This window comes from Heptranchias perlo, chromosome 20 (genome assembly GCF_035084215.1).
Source record: "Heptranchias perlo isolate sHepPer1 chromosome 20, sHepPer1.hap1, whole genome shotgun sequence".
NCBI lineage: Eukaryota > Metazoa > Chordata > Chondrichthyes > Hexanchiformes > Hexanchidae > Heptranchias > Heptranchias perlo.
Genome location: NC_090344.1, coordinates 26,436,863 through 26,460,213, shown reverse-complemented (window position 1 = coordinate 26,460,213; position 23,351 = coordinate 26,436,863). Strand labels below are relative to the sequence as shown.

The window sequence follows — 23,351 nt, the reverse complement described above, 5'->3', positions numbered from 1 at the left end:
GCAGTAACAATGTTTGAGGGATGTGGTTTATTCAATATTCGTTGGAAAACCCTGTCAGCTTGTGTGAAAATAAACACAAACTACCCAACACGCGGCTAAAACGTATACATGGCCGGTTAGCTCAGATGGTTAGAGCGTGCTGCTAATAACGCCAAGGTCGCGGGTTCGATCCGCGTACGGGCCATGAGGTTCCTATTGAAATATTTTGGGAACTTTTGGAAGTTTGGCAGACTTGAGAAACAAGCGAATCCACTCAAAATGTCATGAGGTCAATTTTTTGGAGCAACATCCATTCATATGTTTTCTGATCTATCTTTTTGAGGTCCAAAGTGGACGGCCTCAAACTTGCTTACGTTGAAATCCATTTGCCGCAGTTTTGCCCATTCACTTAATCGAGGAATATCTCTCTGTAATCTCATTCTTCCATCCAAACTGCTATGAATTCTGTCTATCTTTGTGTCATCGGCAAACTTGGATATGTGGTTCTCGATCCCGTCATCTAATATCAATGAGACCGCCTAAATTGGGGTAAATTCACATTCAGCTTCAATCTCCACATCATCTTGAGACATTTTATTTACTCCTGATGTGTTGCGCCTTGGAAACTTCTGCACTTTGTCCTCTGGTGCGCAAATATAATTCAATTCGAACAACTGCAAAGATGTCAGAATCCAATTGGTGACTTTTCACGAAAAAGCAGTGAGATAACAGGGCTCGTCCGGGATTTGAACCCGGGACCTCTCGCATATTCCATTAGAAAAACGCCAAAACGAGAATCATACCCCTCGACCAACGAGCCGCTTGCTAGAAAGCCCTGCAGCCGGTCTAAAATTTCACCACAGTCTTCAGCCGATCGGCTATCCTTTCCAACCGCTTCTGTCCACCCAATCTCGTTTTCTATTCCTATTTGCAGCAATATCAAGTTGTACACTACCTATTTCCAGTCACCAATATTAGCCTCTCTTTACTAAATTCGTTTACAATGTACGACTTGTTTCTTCAAATAATACTTTTCAGAATTAGTTAATCTGAAGCTACATTGGCATCTGTCTCGGCATCGTCAGAGTATACAAGCTACCATAAGTATATTTTACTCACATTGCTGTTTCCTTTCACTGTGAGGGCGAAGAGACAAAAATGTGGAGACATTAGCTACGACTTTATCACCTGGGTTGCACCTTTACTTTTCCGACCGTCTCAATCCTTTTTTTCCTTTACCTTTCCCTGCTGGTGTTGCAGGTTCGATCAGCCTTTACCGTTCCAGGAAGCCTGAGAAGTCCATCAGGGGACAACACAGAGACAAGAGACAAGGAGAGATAGAGAGATTCATGTGAATAAAGTCGCTTTTAAATGGGTGGGTCTGCAAAGTAGCAGAATTTTAGTTGCAGATTGGGCAAGATTCTTTCTTGTGGATTTGAATTTTGCAAGAGTACATTGGGCACCCAATTAAAAGCGCCGGCCACGCTCGAGTATCTCTCATGCACTGAGAGAGATAAATGAAGTGAATTAGATCCAGTTCATTCATTTGAGCATTGAACGGATCTTTAAACAATAATTCAGCGAGCAGAAATCAAACCTGTGAAGGAAAACTCCATTTCATCTTGAATTTAACGCATTAACCACTCGGCGATCGCAGCGGCACATGGCAGTACTTGCATGGCTGCAGATGCCACTTTAAACTGCCAGTTGCTTCAAACGATGCCCGATAGACCGGCGTTGTCTTGCAGCTTTCCCACGAGCTTCATTTAATTCGGTGGGTCAAGTTTGGGAAATTGAATGATTTTCACCGGCATCTTGTGGTAGTATATTACCTCATTTTCATTACCGGTAATGAACCACTGCAGCCACTGCAGAATTCGGTGCCACCCACAGCCGATCGTACATCCTTTCAGACCTCTTCTATCCATCCAATCACGTTTTCTATTCCGATGTAGAGAAATGTCGAATTGAACACTAACTATTTCCTCCGTTCTCTTTCGCAAACATATCACTGAACCAAACTTCACAAGTCACTCAGGAAAAATAATTCAGTTCAAAATCATTAGCTTCCGAAGGACCTGCGAGGACAGACTGACCAAACCTGCGTTCAGTCGTGAAGCTTGTGGGTGTGTTGTGATCCTAAGGGACAGAGACAGGCTTGCGACACAGAGCGAAGGCAGGAACTCAGAAATGTGGCCATAAATGGGCAGACAGTCAGTCACAGTCATTGATTCTGACACACAGCCCGGCAGTTGTTCAGTCAGTCGGGGAGCGAGGCCTGCAGCCAGCAAACAAAAAGCCTGGCCTGAGAATAAGGCAGAGACCCAATCAGACGGATAAACAGACAGGCAGATAGACAGACAGACATCTGACTCAACGTCAAATCGCAGCGTGATCGAATCACGTTGCGGTGATATCATTTTTCACAGCTTCTCAGGGTCCTGCCCACAGGTTTCAGAGCGGGGCAGTGTTTTATGGATGGGCTGTTCATTGTTGGTAAAATAATATTGATCGGAATTTAATTTGTTACATTAAAGTGCTCTTTGTTTGTTAATTTTGATCTACATCCTCGACAGTATATACAGAAACAAGTAACAATGTTTAAGTGATATGGTTTATTCAATATTCGTTGTAAAACCCTGTCAGCTGGTGTAAAAATAAACACAAACTACCCAACACGCGGGTAAGCCCATAAAGCTAAGATGTACACATGGCTGGTTAGCTCAGTTGGTTATAGCGTGGCGCTAATAACGCCAAGGTCGCGGGTTCGATCCCCGTACGGGCCATATGGTTTCTATTGCAATATTTTGTTAACTTTTAAAAGTTTGGCAGACTTTCGAAACAAGCGAATCGACACAAAATGTCATAAGGTTAATTTTGTCGAGTGACATCCATTGATATATTTTCTGATCTATCTTTTTGAGGTCCAAAATGGACGGCCTCACACTTGCTTACGTTGAAATCCATTTGCCGCAGTTTTGCCCATTCACTTAATCGAGTAATATCTCTCTGTAATCTCATTCTTCCATCCACACTGCTCATAATTCTGTCTATCTTTGTGTCATCGGCAAACTTGAATATGTGGTTCTCGATCCCGTCATCTAATATCAATGAGACCGCCGAAATTGGGGTAAATTCACATTCAGCTTCAATCTCCACATCATCTTGAGACATTTTATTTCCTCCATGTGTGTTGGGCCTTGGAAACTTCTGCACTTTGTCCTCTGGAGCTGAAATATAATTCAATTCGAACAACTGCAGAGATGTCAGAATCCAAGTGGTGACTTTTCACGAAAAAGCAGTGAGATAACAGGGCTCGTCCGGGATTTGAACCCAGGACCTCTCGCATATTTCATTGGAAAAACGCCGAAAGCGAAAATCATACCCCGACGCCCAAAGCGAGAATCATACCCCAAGATCAACGAGCCGCTTGCTCGAAAGGCCTGCAGCCGGTCTAAAATTTCAACATCGTCTTCCGCCGATCGGCTGTCCTTTCCAACCGCTTCTGTCCACCCAATCTCGTTTTCTATTCCTATATGCAGCAATATCAAGTTGTACACTTCCTATTTCCATTCACCAATATTAGCCTCTCTTTACTAAATTCGTTTACAATGTACGACTTGTTTTTTCAAACAATACTTTTCAGAATTAGTTAATCTGAAGCTACATTGGCATCTGTCTCGGCATCGTCAGAGGATACAAGCTGCCTGAGTATATTTTACTCACATTGCTGTTTTCTTTCACTGTGAGGGCGAAGAGACAAAAATGTGGAGACATTAGCTACGAATTTATCAGCTGGGTTGCACCTTTCCTTTTCCGACCGTCTCAGTCTTTATTTTCTTTCCCTTTCCCTGCTGGTGTTGCAGGTTCGATCAGCCTTCACCGTTCCAGGAAGCCTGAGAATTCCATCAGGGGACAACATAGAGACAAGGAGAGATAGAGAGATTCATGTAAATAAAGTCGAGTATAAATGGGTGGTTCTGCAAAGTAGCAGAATTTTAGTTGCAGATTGGGCAAGATTCTTTCTTGTGTATTTGAATTTTGCAAGATTACATTGGGCACCCAATTAAAAGCGCCGGCCACGTTCGAGTATCTCTCATGCTCTGAGAGAGATAAATGAAGTGAGTTAGATCCAGTTCATTCATTTGAGCATTGAACGGATCTTTAAACAATAATTCAGCGAGCCGAAATCAAACCTGCGAAGGAAAACTCAATTTGATCTTGAATGTAACGCTTCAACCACTCGGCGATCGCAGCGGCACATGGCAGTACTTGCATGGCTGCAGATGCCACTTTAAACTGCCAGTTGCTTCAAACGATGCCCGATAGACCGGCGTTGTCTTATCGCTTTCCCACGAGTTTCATTTGATTCGGTGGGTCAAGTTTGGGAAATTGAATGATTTTCACCGGCAGCTTGTGGTAGTATATTACCTCATTTTCATTACCGGTAATGAACCACTGCAGCCATTGCAGAATTCGGTGCCACCCACAGCCGATCGGCCATCCTTTCAGACCTCTTCTATCCATCCAATCACATTTTCTATTCCGATGTAGAGAAATGGCGAGTTGCACACTAACTATTTCCTCCGTTCTCTTTCGCAAACATATCACTGAACCAAACTTCACAAGTCACTCAGGAAAAATAATTCAGTTCAAAATCATTAGCTTCCGAAGGACCTGCGAGGACAGACTGACCAAACCTGCGTTCAGTCGTGAAGCTTGTGGGTGTCTTGTAATCCTAAGGGACAGAGACAGGCCTGCGACACAGAGCGAAGGCAGGAACTCAGAAATGTGGCCATAAATGGGCAGACAGTCAGTCACAGTCATTGATTCTGACAGTCAGTCAGTCGGGGAGCGAGGCCTGCAGCCAGCAAACAAAAAGCCTGGCCTGAGAATAAGGCAGAGACCCAATCAGACGGATAAACAGACAGACAGATAGACAGACAGATATCTGACTCAACGTCAAAACGCAGCATGATCGAATCACGTTGCGGTGATATCGTTTTCACAGTCGCTCAGGGTCCTGCCCACAGGTTTTATAGCGGGGCAGTGTTTTATGGATGGGCTGTTCATTGTTAGTAAAATAATATTGATCGGAATTTAATTTGTTACATTAAAGTGCTCTTTGTTTGTTAATTTCGATCTGCATCCTCGACAATGTATACAGAAACAAGTAACAATGTTTAAGGGATGTGGTTTGTTCAACATTCGTTCAAAAACCCTGTCAGCCGGTTTAAAAATAAACACAAACTACCCAACACGTGGGTAAGCCCATAAAGCTAAGCTGTATACATGGCCGGTTAGCTCAGTTGGCTAGAGCATGGTACTCATAACGACATGGTCGCGGGTTCGATCCCCGTACGGGCCATGAGATTTTGGTAACTTTTAAAAGTTTGGCAGACTTTTGAAACAAGCGAATTCGCAGAAAATGTCATGAGGTTAATTTTTTGGAGTAACATCCATTAATATGTTTTCTTATCTATCTTTTTGAGGTCCAAAGTGGACGGCCTCACACTTGCTTACGTTAAAATCCATTGGCCGCAGTTTTGCCCATTCACTTAATCTAGTAATATCTGTCTGTGATCTCATTCTTCCATCTGCACTGCTTATAATTCTGTCTATCTTTGTGTCATCTCTCTCTATGTTGGCGGAATCCATAATGAGGCATTTTAATCTTGAAATTGGAGACAGACCAATCAGGCAAGAAATCAGGAATTACTTTAGCAAACAAAATATGGCCGAAAGCTGGAACTCTCTCGGCCAAAAGGATGTGGATTGTGGCTCAATTCAAATTTTCAAGACTGATATTGATAGATCATTTCTCGGTTTGGGTTCCAAGGGATTTGTGTTCAAGGCGGGGAAGGAGAGTTGAGTTGCAGATCACGTCATGATCGAATTGAATGGCACAGCAGGAAGAGGGGCTGAATGGCCCTCTCCTGTTCCGATGTTCCTTTTCAGCTCAGCGTGGTGCTGAATGACGTGCAAAAGGCATCAGACTGACTCCAGAATGAAAATCAGGTGCACAGAAGGAGAAACCCTGAGATTGCAGAACGAACTGAACCCCTGCAGCAAAGCCAACAGCTGTCTCTCTACAATAATAGAATGGGAAGAATTTTAGCAACCTGCCCGGCTAGCTCAGTCGGTAGAGCATGAGACTCTTAATCTCAGGGTCGTGGGTTCGAGCCCCACGTTGGGCGATTTGTGTTCTATTTTTCACAATGGGTCATAAAATTTTCAAATTGCAACCTCTTTTCTCGAGTTCATGAAATCCAGTTAAAAAACAGACACAACACTGAGCTGTGTGAAATGAAACCTTGAGCGTTGCCAAATATCCAGTCCCTCCAGATTCTACCTTCTCATTCCCTCCAGATGGGACACGGCAGATTATCGGTTCAATCGGCTTCATTTATTGCTGTTATCAAAAATGTTGAATGTTCGAAATTGTAATATTTGGAAGATGACATCTCTGGATCCATTCGCCTCTCTGATACATCCTGAGCCCCCCTTACCCTCTTTGATTCTCGCTGAGATCCTTAACTTCTCTGATACACTCTGTCTCTGAGCTCAGAGAGTCCATGATCATCTTTGAACCTTGTCAGCGTTCTTTACCTTCTCTCATACCCACTGAGTGCCCCTGACACAGATCTGCCCTGAGCCCCCTTACACTCTCTCAGACTCGGCAGTCCTTCCCCTCTCTCAGTTCTTAATGTACTCTCCGATGCCCTCTGACAGTCCCTTCCCTTCTCTGAGCCCCCTGACACTTTCTGATGACATCTGACTATCCCTTCCCCGCTCTGAGATCCCCTTACACTCTCTGATACCCTCTGACAGTCCCTTCCCCTCTCTGAGATGCCCTTGCCCCGATGGATCGCCACTAAGAAGCCATTAGGCTCCCTGATACATTCTCAGAAACCATTACCCTCCCTGATATCCAAGTGCGATGTAATTTTACAGGTGGATCGACCGGTCTGTGTTCAGGATGAGATCCAGAATTTGTTCGGTCGCTGCTACTTCGGACTCTCGGAATCTGAGAGCTCTATCGGCGATCGGTACCGATCTGCTACTATAAACTGGGTGTGGGTTTATGAGCGCGCTGTTGCTTTATAAACCGAATGAGTTTATATATGAGAGCGATGTTTATATGTGAACTGTGGGTGTGAAAATATGAGTGCGATGTTTATATATGAACTGTGGGTGAGTATATATGAATGCGATGTTTATATGTGAACTGTGAGTGAGTATAAATGAGCCACAGCAATGTGGTTGATTCTTAATTGCCCTCTGAAAAGGCCTAGCAAGCCACTCAGTTGTAAAATCTCGCTAATAAAAGTCATAATAAGAATAAAACCGGACGGACCACCCGGCATCGGACCACTAGGCACCGGACACGACAAAGGCAAACCAAGCCCAGTCGACCCTGCAAAGTCCTCCTCACTAACATCTGGGGACTTGTGCCAAAATTGGGAGAGCTGTCCCACTGACTCGTCAAGCAACAGCCTGACATAGCCATACTTACAGAATCATACCTTTCAGCCAACGTCCAAGATTCTTCCATCACCATCCCTGTGCATGTCCTGTCCCACCGGCAGGACAGACCGACCAGAGGTGACGGTGCAGTGATATCCAGTCAGGAGGGAGTGGCCCTGGGAGTCCTCAACATTGATTCTGGACCCCATGAAATCTCATGGCATCAGGTCAAACAAGTGCAAGTAAAGCTCCTGCAGATTACCACCAACCGCCCTCCCTCAGCTGATGTATCAGTCCTCCTCCATGTTGAACACCACTTGGGGGAAGCACTGAGGGTAGCAAGGGCACAGGATGTGCTCGAGATGGAGGACTTCAATGTCCATCACCAAGAGTGGCTCGGTTGTATCACTGCTGACTGAGCTGGCCGAGGCCCGAAGGACATAGCTGCCAGACTGGAACTGCGGCAGATGGTGAGAGAACCAACACCAGGGAAAAAGTTACTTGACCTCGTCGTCACTAATCTACCTGTCGGAAATGCATCTGTCCATGACAGTATTGGTAGGAGTGACCACCGCACCGTCCTCGTGGAGACGAAGTCCCGTCTTCGCACTGAGGACACCATCCAACGTGTTGTGTGGCACTATCAGCGTGCTAAATGGGATAGATTCAGAACAGGTCTAGCAGCTCAAAACTGGGCATCCATGAGGTGTTGCGGGCCATCAACAGCAGCAGAATCGTATTCCAGCATAATCTGTAATATCTTGGCCCGGCATATTCCTCACTCTACCATTAATAAACAAGCCAGGGGATCAACCCTGGTTCAATGTGGAGTGCATAAGAGCATGCCAGGAACAGCACCAGGCGTACCTAAAAATTAGGTTCCAACCTAGTGAAGCTACAATTCAGGACTACATGCATGCTAAACAGCGGAAGCAACATGCCATGGACAGAGCTAAGCGAATCCACAACCAACGGATCACATTAAAGCTCTGCAGTCCTGCCACATCCAGTCGTGAATGGTGGTGGACAATTAAACAACTAACGGGAGGAGGAGGCTGTGTAAACATCCCCATCCTCAATGATGGCAGAATCCAGCACGTAAGTGCAAAAGACAAGGCTGAAGCGTTTGCAACCATCTTCAGGAAGAAGTGCCGAGTGGATGATCCATCTCAGCTTCCTCCCGATATCTCCACCATCACAGAAGCCAGTCTTCAGCCAATTCGAATCACTCCACGTGATATCAAGAAACGGCTGAGTGCACTGGATACAGCAAAGGCTATGGGCCCCAACAACATCCCAGCTGTAGTGCTGAAGACTTGTGCTCCAGAACGAGCTGCGCCTCTAGCCAAACTGTTCCAGTACAGCTACAACACTGGCATCTACCCGACAACGAGGAAAATTGCCCAGGTATGTCCTGTCCACAAAAAGCAGGACAAATCAAATCCGGCCAATTACCGCCCCATCAGTCTACTATCAATCATCAGCAAAGTGATGGAAGGTGTCATCGACAGTGCTATCAAGCGGCACTTACTCACCAATAACCTGCTCACCGATGCTCTGTTTGGGGTCCGCCAGGACCACTCGGCTCCAGACCTCATTACAGCCTTGGTCCAAACATGGACAAAAGAGCTGAATTCCAGAGGTGAGGTGAGAGTGACTGCCCTTCATTTCAAGGCAGCATTTGACCGAGTGTGGCACCAAGTAGCTCCAGTAAAATTGAAATCAATGGGAATCAGGGGGTAAACTCTCCAGTGGCTGGTGTCATACTTAGCAAAAAGGAAGATTGTAGTGGTTGTTGGAGGCCAAACATCTCAGCCCCAGGACATTGCTGCAGGAGTTCCTCAGGGCAGTGTCCTCGGCCCAACCATCTTCAGCTGCTTCATCAATGACCTCCCCTCCATCATAAGTTCAGAAATGGGGATGTTCGCTGATGATTGCAAAGTGTTCAGTTCCATTCGTAACCCCTCAAATAACGAAGCAGCCCGAGCCGGCATGCAGCAAGACCTGGACAACACCCAGGCTTGGGCTCATCAGTGGCATGTAACATTGGCGCCAGACAAGGGCCAGGCAATGACCATCTCCTACAAGCGACAGTCTAACCACCTGCCCTTGACATTCAACGGCATTACCATCGCCGAATCCCCCACCATCAACATCATGGGGCTCACCATTGAACAGAAACTTAACTGGACCATCCATATAAATACTGTGGCTGCAAGAGCAGGTCAGAGGCTAGATATTCTGCGGCGAGTGACTCACCTCCTGACCCCCAAAGCCTTTCTACCATCTGAAAGTCACAAGTCAGGAGTGTGATGGAATACTCTCCACTCGCCTGGATGAGTGCAGCTCAACAACACATCAGAAGCTCGACACCATCCAGGACAAAGCAGCCCGCTTGATTGGCACACCATCCACCACCCTAAACATTCACTCCCTTCACCACCGGCGCACCGTGGCTGCAGTGTTTACCATCCACAGGATGCAGTGCAGCAACTCGCCAAGGCTTCTTCGACAGCACCTCCCAAACCCGCGACCTCTACCACCTAGCAGGACAAGGGCAGCAGGCACATGGGAACAAGACCACCTGCACGTTCCCCGCCAAGTCACACACCATCCCGACTTGGAAATATATCGCCGTTCCTTCATCGTCGCTGGTTCAAAATCCTGGAACTCCCTTCCTAACAGCACTGTGGGAGAAGCTTCTCCGCACGGACTGCAGCAGTTCTGGAAGGCCAATTAGGGATGGGCAATAAATGCTGGCCTCGCCAGCGACGCCCACATCGCATGCACGAATAAAAAAAATGCGATTTTAATATATAAGCTGTAGGTGACTATCAATGAATGCGCTATTTATATATGAGCTGTGGGTGAGTGTATATGAATGCAATGTTTAGATATGAACTGTGGGTGTTTATATATGCGTACGATGTTTATATATGAAATGTGGGTATGTATATATGAGTGCGATGTTGATCTATGGACTGTGGATTTGTATATGTGGGTGCGATGTTTATATATGAACTGTCGTTGTATATATAGGTGTGCGATGTTTAAATATGAACTGTGGGTGAGTGTATTTGAGTGAGATGTTTATATACGAACAGTGGATGTGTATATATGAGTGCAGTATTGATATATGAACTGTGGGTGTGCATATATGAGTGCGATGTTTATATATGAACTGTGGGTATGTATATATGAGTGCGATGTTTATATATGAACTGTGGGTGTGTATATATGAGTGCGATGTTTGTATATGAACTGTGGGTATGTATATATGAGTGCGATGTTTATATATGAACTGTGGGTGTGTCTATATGAGTGTGATGTTTATATATGAACTGTGGGTGTGTATATATGAGTGCGATGTTTGTATATGAACTGTGGGTATGTATATATGAGTGCGATGTTTATATATGAACTGTGGGTGTGTATATATGAGTGCGATGTTTATATATGAACTGTGGGTGTGTCGATATGAGTGCGATGTTTATATATGAGCTGTGGGAGTGTATATATGAGTGTGATGTTTATATATGAACTGTGGATGTATATATATATATATGAGTGCAGTATTGACATATGAACTGTGGGTGTGTTTTATGAGTGTGATGTTTATATATGAACTGTGAGTGTGTATATATAAGTTCGATGTTTATATATGAACTGTTGTGTGTCTGTGAGTGCGGTGTTTATATCTTGAACATTGGATGTGTATATATGAGTGTGGTGTTTATCTATGGACTGTGGTTGGTTATTTAGTTTCTTCTTCTTTGGGTCGATTCTCGCATTTATTTGCAGTGAAATTTTATCCCCGCCACTGAAGGATTGGGGATGGAACAGAGAGACATCAAGGATGGGAAATATTTATATCGTCTGCATTTGGTTTTTATTTCTCTGTTACCTTCTGCCTTTTCCTCTTGGTTTTTCCTCTCTCGGTGCCGGGTGACCATTTGATTTGATGCATTTGTTCTAAACTGATCCTTTTTCCACATCTCGGGGCGGTCAGACCCGCTCTGTCTTTCTGTTGTTGCTGATGATCATTAATGGGAACAGGCCGCGAGTTAAACGTTTCTCTGCAAACCGGAGAAAGAAAAAGAAAAAGAAAGACTTGTTTCTCCGGCCCAGGGGTAAAGTTACAATGGATGTTATTCAATAAAATTGTCCCGTGAATTTGTCTGTGGATCTGATTGTAAAGCTTGGATTTTAAAATTACGAATACCCAAAACAAAGCCCCTTATCAACCCATACAGCAATCAAACCCGCGATCACGACATTGTGGCATGTTTTACTTTAGCAAGCTGTACAACCAGTCTCCTAAAATGCAGTCTGAAAAGCGTTTCACATACAAAACAAATCATTATTAAACTTGTGACTGTCACTCGGTAACCACGTTGGCGTCTCTTTCAGTCTGCAACAGAATGTTATAGGTTGGTTAATGGTGTTTACAGAAATATTCCTCTTTTCGTCGAGTTTATTTGGTTTCATGTAATTAATTATAGAGGTGTGAACGCCGAATCATAACCACGAGCCCACCAGGCACCTGTACGGACAGTTCACCCAATCCGGTTACTTTGATGATCTGCCCTACTCTGCTAGAAAAACAATAGGATGAACAGCCCTTGTCTGTGAAAAGGTGTCCTCTCTCCTTGATCAAACTAATGTGTGCAATTGATGAACTGGAGTGAATTGCGCTCGAAGCAGATCTGGAAAATGCGCAATGCAGCCGCACAGGAATTCCAAATCCACTCTACGTGGAGGAAAAGGAGTGACAGAAGCAGAAGGAGATGCCACGTGAAAGATTTGGACCCGGACCTGCTGCATGAGACTTTAAATGTTGTCAGCCTTTAACTGTAGCTCACAGTGTCAGAACAGTCATTGTTATCATTTGCCTTTTATGTATCTTCTTGTACTGCATCTCTTCAATATCCCCGGGTTGTTACAGCACTGCTTTCTTCAAATTAAATCCCATTGTGAAAACATACACGATTTCAAACCAAAGCGAGGTGTGTGAGATTGGAAGGAGAGTGTGAGTGGGGATCATGGGCCCGTGCGTGCGTGCATTTTGGAAATGGAAACAGAGACATCCGCTGCTTGTTGGAGTATTTCACCTCACTTTTCCATTTCACGCGCAGACCTACCCGCACTCGGTACTGTCATGGCCTGAACAAGTCTTTCGTGTTCTCACAGAAAATGCCACTTTGTGCGAGCAGTTTGTCCGGACTGGGCTGCAATGAGGTAGGATACTGGGAGTATTCAATTAATGATATCAGTACTTCAAACAGAAAACATTCTTCACTCACTCATCCTGATACATTAGGGTCTCTATACTTGAATTATTGTTCCATTCATTGGAACTTAGGAACATGAGTAGGCCATTCAGCCCCTCGAGCATCCTTCCTGAGGTGGGTGCCCGGAACTGAATGCAATCCTCCAGATGGGGTCTCACCAGAGCTCTGTGCAGCTGTAACATAACATCCACCCCTTGTTTTCCAGCCCTCTTGAGATAAACGGGGAGAGTCAGAGCTCAAGAGAGAAAGCGAGAGTGAGCAAATCGGAGAGAGAGAGAGTATTATGCATTGCACAAACCGTCCCTGTGTCGATTTCTCAGGAGCGCTGTGAATCCCCACTGAGCTTTTGAACCACTTACTGCACCGCAGCAAAAGTTCCAAAACAGCATATGGGTAACGTGAAATAACCTAATCGACAGCCGATTTGTGGTGCCATGGGTAGCACGTGGGACTTCTTCAAATCACTGCAAAGGTTGTGTGTCCGAATCTCACCATCGTTGAATTTTAGTTCAGGGTTCGGTGATTTCGGCGCTGGGAAGTGAAATTTTGCAGCAAAACCGCAACAGGATCATTAATGCTCGTCAAGGAAGGGAAATAACCCCCTCCACTTCATCTTATACAAGTGGCTCCAGTCCCACCCGAATTTATAATGCTTAATCCACTCTGAGCTGGATTGGCGATGATCTGCTCACCGCAAAAGTCAATCTGCTGGACTTCCGGCTCTGTCAGACTGCATGTTCCTTCAGAAAGGTTTCCAACTGGACACATGCACCCTGCTGCCTGCGAGCATTGGTGCTTGAGGGGTAGAATTCTTGCTTGCAGTAATTCTATTCCTGTGAAAGTAGCTCCTGAAGATCGCAAGATGGAAAGTATCGTGACTGAGCGGTCGAACGCGCAGGGTTAAAGCTCAGGCTAAATTCCATAATTTGTAGATGGATCAAAATCATAGTTTGTGGCTCCAATACCGCAGCCTCCCTCCTGTAAACTGATAACACGAAATATCTCATCTGATATTGCAACAAGAGGAACCACGTGGCGATACAAATAATTGATGCATTTTGGAACACTCAATTATACGTTCAGCTCCGTTCGAAATGTTCACACGGAAAAGGATTCGTTGATCTCGGTGAGACTCGACTAACAACCTCGCCATTTCCCGACCTTGTCCGGTCATATAAGGACCGCGCACTGACTGATTGCGCTGCTCGAGCCCGGTCACTTTGATCACCTCTCCTACTCTGCTGGAAGGAATATTAAGGTGAGAGGCCCTCACCTGTGGAAACGTGTCCTGCCCCCCTGATGAAAATAATATCTGCACTTTCACTTTCAGCTTCTTTCACATCCTCTGCTCTATCGCACAACAATCGGGTTTTCTGTGAACAGGTCAAAATAAACTTTGGCAGAAATTCTAACAGCAGTGGGATTCAAACCCACGCTTCTATAGAAATTAAATTTAACACCTTCGACCGCGAGGCCGCGCTACCATAATGTCACAGTAATGTTTAAAGAGCTGTTTAATGCTCCAATAAATGAATTGAAGCTAATTGACCGCATTTACCCCGTGCTCGGGTTGTTCTTAGATCAGAGAACGTTAAGAGGTGATTTGATCGAAGTGCTCAAAATCATGAAGGGTTGGAATAAATAAATAAATAGAAACTGTTCCCATTGGCGGAAGGGTCGAGAACCAGAGGACACAGATTTAAGGTGATTGGCAAAAGAACCAAAGGCGATATGAGGAAACATTTCTTTCCCCAGCGAGTAGTTATAATCTGGAATGCGCTGATTGAAAGGCGGCTTTCAAAAAGGAATTGGATAAATACTTGAAGGGAAATAAATTCAGGGCTAACGGGAAGGAGCGGGGGAATGGGACTATCTTGATTGCTTTAACAACGAGCCGGCACGAGCTCGATGGGACGAATGGCCTCCTTCTCTGCTGTAACCATTTTATGATTCTATGATTCTGTTTATAATCTTTATTTTCTTTGCATGCATTTCTCTATCTCTCCCTGTCTCTGTCTCTTGTGTTGTCCTCTGATGGACTTCTCAGGCTTCCTTAAACGGCGATGCCTGATCGATGCTGCAACACCAGCAGAGAAGGTTAAAGAAAGGTTGAGACGGTAGGAAAAGTAAAGGTGCAACCCAGCTGCTGCAGTCAATGTCTACACATTAAGATCTCTTCGCTCTCACAGTGAAACTACGCATCAATTTGTTTAAAGTGTTCTTATGGTATAGTGTATATTATCACCATGCCGAGACAGACGGCAATTATATCAAAGAATCATAGAATCATTAAAATTTACGTTAGCGGAGGCCATTCGGCCCATCATGTTTGTACCGGCCGGAAAATAGATATCCAGCATCAACCGACTTACCAGCGTTTAGTCCGTAGTCTTGTAGGTTACGGCTCTTCAAGTGCATATTGATGTGCTTTTTAAACCCGATTGGTGTTTCTGCTTCTCCCAACCTCTCAGGCAGTGAGTTCCAGACCCTCACCACCCGCTGGGTGGAAAAAAAATCCCCTCTGCTCCACTCTAATCCTTCTACCAATTACCTTAAATCTATGACCCTTTTTATTGAACTCTCTGAGACGTGAATCAGGTCCTTCCTATCCACTCTATCGAGGCCCGTGATAATTTTATACACCTCAATTAAATCTCGCCTCAGCCTCGTCGGTTCCAGAGAAAACAACCTCAGCCGATCCAATCTATCCTCATAGCCAAAATTCTCCACTCTTCGCAACATCGTCGTAAATCTCTGTACCTTTTCTAGTGTAGTCCCATCTTTCCTGTAATGTGGTGACCAAAACTGTACGCAATACTCCAGCTATGGACGAACTAGTGTTTTATTCAGTTCCAGAATAACCTCCCTGCTCTTACATTCTATGCCTCGGCTAATAAAGCAAAGTGTCCTTTATACCTTTTTAACCACCTTAACCAACTCTCCTCTTCCCTTCAGGGATCTGTGGACATGCACTCCAAGGTCCCTCTTTTTAACGACACCTCTCAGTATCCTCCAAAGCAATGTAGTTTCCGAGCAACTAATTCTGAAACGTCTTGCTTGATAATATAAGTCGTAGAGACGAAACCAATTCAGTGAAGGGAAACTAATATTGGTGACTGGAAATAGTTAGTGTACAACTTGATATTGCTGTATACCGGAATAGAAAACGAGATTGGATGGACAGAAGATGTCTGAAAGGGTAGCCGATCGGCTATGGGTGACAGCGAAACTTTACACTGGCTGCATGATGTAAGTAACAGCGTCTGGCTGGTTTAGATGTATGATTCTTGTTTCGGGGGCTTTGTTTGATTAATATCCGAGAAGTCCCGGGCTCAAATCCCCGATGGGCTCTTGCTGTTCCGCTACGTTGAGTGTAAAATTCACCAATTGGCTTCTGACATCTTTTCAGTGTTCCTGTTGGTAGGATTAAAGTGCATGTTTGAGCTCCAGAGGACAGAGTGCTGAAGTTTCCAAAGTGCAACACATGTGAAGTGAATAAAATGTCTCAAGATGATGCAGAGATTGATGCTGAATGTGAATCTCCCCCTCTTCAGGCGGTCTCATTGATTTTAGATGACGGGATAGAGAGCGACATATGGAAGTTTGCCGATGACACCAAAATGGGCAGCGTTATAAGCAGTGCAGATTATATAGGAATTGGAACACAGGAACTGGAGTAGGCCATTCAGCCCCTCGTGCCTGCTCCGCCATTTGATAAGATCATGGCTGATCTGTGATCTAACTCCATATACCTGCCTTTGGCCCATATCCCTTAATACTATCGCGACAGAGGTGATGTTCAGGCAATGACATCAGCAAGTGCAAGTCGGCATGTACATGAAATGGAAAGTGAGGTAAAATACGACCACAAGCTGCTGATGGACATGTTCCCGTTTCCAAAATTCACGCACCGAATGCAGCTCCTGTGAAAGCTGCAAGGGCACGAAGGTCCATCGGGAATCATTTGAAGCAACTGACAGTTTAAAGTGGCATCTCCTGCTGCTTCTTTGGGGAGTGAGAGAGAGGCACTGTCGGTATTTGCGTACAGTTTGATTTTGCACAGAACTGCACAGAGGAACAGCAAATATAACGGGGCTGTGAGATGTTCTATATTATTCATATTTAGCCACAGGAATATTCGCAGTCAGAAGCTGAAAAGAAGGAGAGATAAGAGGCCTGAGAATAAACACAGAGCTGAATGAATCATGAAAGAGCGAAAGAAAAACTAATGTCATCATTTCCACTTTCTCTCGTGCGCAATCTCGGGAGTTCCCCAATGGCTTCGTGGTGAGAATTCGGTACTCTCACCGCCGCGAGGTTCGATTCCCAGTTAGGGAATTAACTTTAAAAAGAGTTAGGAACTTATAAAATTGATTACATGAAGCTAATTAAATCCTGTTCGTCGTTGAATCCCTGTTTTGATCACCATGAATCAATCGATAACTTTCTATTCCAGACTGAAGGCGATGTTGACGTGGTTACCGAGAGACAGTCAAAACTTTAATAAGATTTTATGCTTTGAATGTGATGATTTTTTTTCATTTTATAGACTGCATCTTAAGAGTGGGATTTAAAACGCAGTGGAGTCGTTGTTAAATTTAACATTAACTGGCAATTGTCGCTGTTTATCACAGGGACGCCCGAACTGGTTCTCCGATCAAGGTGAAAGGAACGCAACGAGGAACATCTGATACAACAGGAGAGGCATCGGGCTATGACAAAAATCCCCACCGTTTTGCTTTTCCAAAATAAAGGGTGTGAAATTTATTCTCTGAACATAGGAACAGTCTGGTCTCACTCACTACAGAAATCTCCATGTCACAGCGAACCAGCTCTCCTGCTGCGAATGCGGCCTCCCTTCGGGCCTTTCGGGGGCTTGTCTGTCAAGGAGAATTGTAATTACCGTGAAGCCAATGTTCCATTCCTTTATATGATTCATGTGCCTGATTCCCGACCGCAGGGTAAATGGTGGAATATCAGCCCTGCACAGCTGGCAATGATTCCGGTACATTTTCTTGATTCCAAAACATGCGTTGAAACCCTGGAACTTTGAGACGATGAATCCTGAGGAAAAATAAAATAAGGGCTCGAACAATCAAACTTTCACGCTAACGGATAACACCGCCGAGAACAGGTGAAGAGATCACCTGCTAAACCAATAATTCACTGGGCTAAACTTTGAGATTGCAGCGACCAATATAACAACTGTCTACAGTCAGTGAAAAATGAATGATTAAAGCTTGTAGGAGTGAAAATCCAACCAGCCAGTCTTCACTCTTGAACCAGCAACTATGAAGAAAAACATGCCGGAGAAATACTCGATTTCAGTGCGGCGACACTGGGCCAGAGTAAAGTTCATTCAATATGATTGCCGAGTGGCTGGAGGGTGGATTTGGAACTCCTGACCGATTGCACCACGCATTTTCCAGATCTGCTTGGATCACCAATCCCTTCAGCTCATCACTTAGAGGGACAACTCGATTCTCGGTTTCTTTTTCCTGACGATTGATGAAATTTTACAAATTGGAAGCGATCAATATCAAATGTAAAGACGCCACCGACATGCTCACAGATGCAAAGCGGACACACTCTGCTTCAGTGAGATGAAAGTCAAGAGCGATTTCACGGTCGAATGCAATGGCTAACACAATTCATTCAACGAAAGTTCAGGTCGTTGAGGTGCCTTTAAAGTCCTGATTGTTTCTATTGGACTTCTTCCCAAAGCATTTGAGATTCACGTGAGACGATTTGGGGACGTTATTTTCTTTTGTGCAAAAGTTTCAACTGCAGTTCAAGATCAAAATTCCTGGGACGACAGTTGTTCACAATTTATCGGTGCTGGGACCACTGTTGTTCACAATTTATAGGTGCTGGGACCAAGGTTGTTCACAATTTATCGATGCTGGCACAACTGTTGTTCACAATTTATCGGTGCTGGGACCACTTTTGTTCAAAATTTACATTCATGATTTGGACACGGGAATCGGAAGTACAATTTCAAAACTTAGGGACGACACCTAATTGCGAGCTGTAGTTAATACAAAGAAAAATGCGAATAATAAAGGAAGACATTAGTAAATTCGCAGAATGGGCGTGTAAATGGCAAATTAATTGCAATATTTGTTATGTACTCCCTTGCCTTTTTGCCCCCCCCCCCCCCACCAAATGCATTACCTCACATTTCTTCAGATTGAATTGCATTTGCCACTTTTCTTTCCACCTGTCTGCTCTATGGATATCTTCCTGCAGTCGACAGCTTTCCTCCTCACTCTCAACCACAGGAACAATTTTTGTATCATCTGCAAATTTCTTCATCATGCCCCCTACATTTCAGTCTAAATCAATGATCTGTACCATGAAAAGCAGGGACCTAGTATGAAGCCGCATGGAACCCCACTCGAAACAGCCTTCCAGTCACAAAAGCACCCGTCGACCACAACCGCTTGCTTCCTGCTACTCAGCCAATTTTAGATTCAACTAGCCAATGTCCTTTGGATCCAATGGGCTTTTACATTTTTGACAAATCTGCCCTGTAGGACTTTGTCAAAAGCCTCGTTAAAATCCATGTTGACTCCATCAATCGCGCTACCCTCATCGATCCTCCTTGATACCTCCTCAAATAATTCAATTCAAACGACCTTCCCTTAACAAATCCACGCTGACTCTCCTTGATTAATCCGTGCCTTTCTAAATGACGATTCATACTTCAGCTCGAGTTCAGGCCGACTGGCCTGTATTTACTCGATCTATCCCTGTCTCCCTTTTTCAACAATGGTACAACGTTAGCAATCCTCAAATCCTCCTGCACGACACCTTTTGCCAGGGTGGATTGGAAAATGATGGTCAGAGCCTCCGCTATTTCCTTCCTTGCTTCTGTTAACATCCTGGGATATATTTCATCTGGGCCTGCAGATTCAGGTCGAGCGATTTGAGGACTTCTTTTTCCTCTTTGCAAACGTTTGTCCCGCAGGTCAAGATCACAAGTCTTGGTCCAAATTAGGTTGTCTTCCGGCTTTCAACCTCAAATCGTGAATTATACCCCGATCCCAACGAGCCTGGAAACAAGAACGTGTCCTCAAATTAACGTGTTACAGACACATTCTCTGAGAGGTCTGTCTGTGGAATGAAAGGGCGTTTTTGAACAGTCATTCTGTGATCCGTTTCCTCCTGAAACCTGAACAATTACGAACACCACATTGTTATTTTGTCGCTTTATTCCATAAATTCGGTAAAATAACGAGCTGCACAAGGCACTGCTGGGAGTTGAACCCAGGATCTCCTGTTTACTCGACAGATGCTTTAACCAACTAAGCCACAGCGCCAATTGATGACATGGGGCCCCCACCTCCTCACTAATATCTATCAGCGACACTTCAATGTTGGGGGTTCAGGCCGTTTTGTCTCTGTCCATTTCGCTTGTCCGTTCACCTGTGCATCCCGACACTGACTGCATTTCTCGCTGAGTTTATCTTTGTGTATCCTTCAGTGCATTGATACATGGATGATTATGTGTGATTGTATTTGTGACCTTAAATAAATCAGGGCTTCAGACAATTCTCGCTCTGACATTGGAGAACTATTGAGCCGAACTTTACAGCGGAGTGTTGTTTATTGTGGTGCTGAAACTAAAAAAATCGTAAGAGGAGCAAAAAGGGAAAAGGAGAAAAACTTATGATTTAAAATTAGGACAACTCTCAAGGTTTTTACGAGTATATTGAGAGAAAGAAGGGAGGCTGAGAGTAATGTGGGCCGCTTAAAGACAGATGGAGGTGATATTGTAATTGAAAATCAGAAAATGGCAGAGTTGCTTAATTTTTACTTTGCATCGGTCGTCACAGAAATGGATGACGCTAACATACCAGAGACACGAGGAAAACTGTTAATAAATCAAGGGGTTTCAGTACAAGTAAAATGATGGCAATGGAGAAAATGAGGAGGCGAAAGATAGACAAATCTCCAGGACCTGATGGTTTCCACCCCAGGGGATGAAATGGAACAGGTGACGAAATTGTACATACTTTAGTCATGATCGATCAAAACTCTCTTGATTTAGGAATTGTTATTTAACGAAGCGCATCTTGATTGGAGGCTTGTGTTTGAGAAAGATCTCGAAGTGATAATTGAGAACAATTTTACAACACCAAGTTATAGTCCAACAAATTTATTTTAAATTTGGAATTTAAAATAAATTTGTTGGACTATAACTTGGTGTTGTAAAATTGTTTACAATTGTCAACCCCAGTCCATCACCGGCATCTCCACATCATAATAATTGAGAGACCGAAAATAAAGCTGTTTGGCAGGAGCGCTGATGCTGTCGGTTGTTCGCTGCTCTCGTGTTGCACAATTGTGAAGCGTGCGTTACTTATTTATAGCAGTATGGGCTCCAGAAATGACCAGGTTGTGAGTTCGAGCGTCTTCTAAAACAATCAAATCTTTTACTCCTAACATTTTGATCGGAGTTCAAGGTAGAAATGGTATCTTCCATAACGCAACTTGTTAACAACCAGTCGTTTTTACAATACGCTCTTGTGGGACAAACGTATGGAGGTCAACAATCGACTTCTTAGTTTTCCCATGTGGGAATTTGGGTTCCTCTGGCCTACCGTCTTTCAATAGCAGGTGCCAGTTTACTTGTTCACAGGGGGAGAGGGGGCTTTTAGCGGCAGCTCATATGGCAAAGGGGCCGGTACAAGATCTTTAAATCTAAAGAACCAAACACACAATTCTTCTTTTCTTTAAACCGATATTCATCGGTTGGAAGTTTCGTGTTGGGAAAATTTGGAAGAGAAATATGCTGCCTGGTTTCACTGTGTCACGGGTGAAATTATTCAGCTCACAGATGTTAATAGGCTGAAAGGTCGAGAGGCCTTTTCCAACTCCCGTGTGGGACAAGTTCAGCTTTTGAGCCGCTGGGTAAAGTGCTATTTTAATTGCTGCTAACGAATGACACGACATTTGGCACAAACAAGAAGAATTGTAAACTCACGAGTTCACTGTTCATGTTTCTTACATCATGTTCAACAGAAACAAGGATTCTCCTCAACACGTTGCTGAGAATTTTATCAAACGGACCTCACCCTCGTTCGACGGCTGCAGGGATAATTCAGAGATCTCCCATGAATATGTACGATGGGAGCTTATGTAGTATCGAGCCTGGGTAGCTCAGTCGGTAGAGTATCAGACTTTTAAAGTGAGTAGTGAGCTGAAGGTCCAGCGTTTAACTCCCTGTCCAGGCTCCAAATTTCGGAACAGCTGGCAAGCTGTGACTTTGCAGCGGGACCTGAGATGTGTTGTCAAAGTTTCGATAGTATCTTGTTTCCCAGGGATGGGCAGTAATGCGCCGTCTGAGGAGGTTCCCGATCAGGAATTCAACTTTACTGTATTAGTTCACTGTATTAATTTCGCAAAACTCATTCAACTCTGTAAAAAAGACGAATACTTGTTCAAATCGCCATTGATCAACCAGTTACTTTCTGTTTCCGGCTGAAAGAAATGCTGACTTTTTTTATGCGTTAATTCACCAGGCCGAATTTAGGGAGTTCAGAGGAGAAGTGAAAAAGGAAATGAGAGGCAAAGAGAAATATGACTATAGACTGACGGCCAACATAAAAGGGAATCCAAAAGACTTCGACAGGCAAGCAAACAGTAAACGGGTAGTCAGAGGAGGGGTGAGGCCGATTCGGCACGAAAAAGGAGGTCTACTCATGGAGGCAGAGGGGATGGCCTGGGTACCAAATGAGTACTTTGTATCTGTCTTTACCAAGAAGCTGCTGCCAGAGTCTCAGCAAAGGAAGTTATCGTTGAGATACTGGATGGTCTAAAAATTGATAAGGAAGAGGCACTTGAACGGCTGGCTGTACTTAAAGTAGATAAGCCACCCGGTCCGGATGGGATGCATGCTCAGTTGCTGAGGGAAGTAAGGGTTGAAATTGCTGAGGTACTGGCCATAATCTACCAACATCCTTAGATATGTGGGTGGTGCCAGGGGACTGGAAAGTTGCAAAGGTTACACGCTTGTCCAAAAAAGGGTGTACGGATAAACCCAGCAATTATAGGCCAGTCAGTTTAACCTCAGTGGTGGGGAAACGTTTCGAAACGATAACCCAGGACAGAATTAACAGCCACTTGGACGAGGGTGGATTGATTAGGGAATGGCAGCCCGGATTTGTTAAAGGCAAATCGTGGTTAACTGACCTGTTAGAGTTTTTTGATGAGGTAACAGAGAGGATAGATAACGGCAATTTCGTTGATGTGGTGTATAAGGACTTTCAAAAGGTGTTTGCTAAAGTGCCGCATGGTGGGCTTCTCATCAAGATTGCGGCCCATGGAATAAACGGGGCAGAAACAACATAAATGCAGAATTGACGAACAGCAGGAAACAGATTACTGGTGATCTGTTGTTTTTCGAACTGGCGAGAGGTGTACAGTGGCGTTCCCCAGGGATCAGTGCTGGGACCACTGCTTTTCTTGATATATATTAATGACTTGGACTTGAGTGCACAGAGCACAATTTCAAAATTTGCAGATGAAACAAAACTTGGAACAGTAGTAAACAATGATAAGGATCGTGATGGACTTCAAAGGATATGGACAGGCTGGTGGGTTGGGCGG

The 23,351-nt window shown here is 44.4% G+C and overlaps 4 non-coding genes across 4 annotated transcripts; 3 read left to right on the top strand and 1 right to left on the bottom strand.

Moving 5' to 3' along the window:
* The first annotated feature begins 2,691 nt into the window (after positions 1-2,691).
* Positions 2,692-2,765, top strand: trnai-aau (transfer RNA isoleucine (anticodon AAU)). Its single transcript has one exon. It is a non-coding gene; the product is annotated as a tRNA-Ile (tRNA).
* A 2,508-nt stretch (positions 2,766-5,273) lies between these two features.
* Positions 5,274-5,347, top strand: trnam-cau (transfer RNA methionine (anticodon CAU)). Its single transcript has one exon. It is a non-coding gene; the product is annotated as a tRNA-Met (tRNA).
* A 756-nt stretch (positions 5,348-6,103) lies between these two features.
* Positions 6,104-6,176, top strand: trnak-cuu (transfer RNA lysine (anticodon CUU)). The gene has a single exon. It is a non-coding gene; the product is annotated as a tRNA-Lys (tRNA).
* A 13,809-nt stretch (positions 6,177-19,985) lies between these two features.
* On the bottom strand, positions 19,986-20,059 carry trnat-agu (transfer RNA threonine (anticodon AGU)). Its single transcript has one exon. It is a non-coding gene; the product is annotated as a tRNA-Thr (tRNA).
* Positions 20,060-23,351: the final 3,292 nt, after the last annotated feature.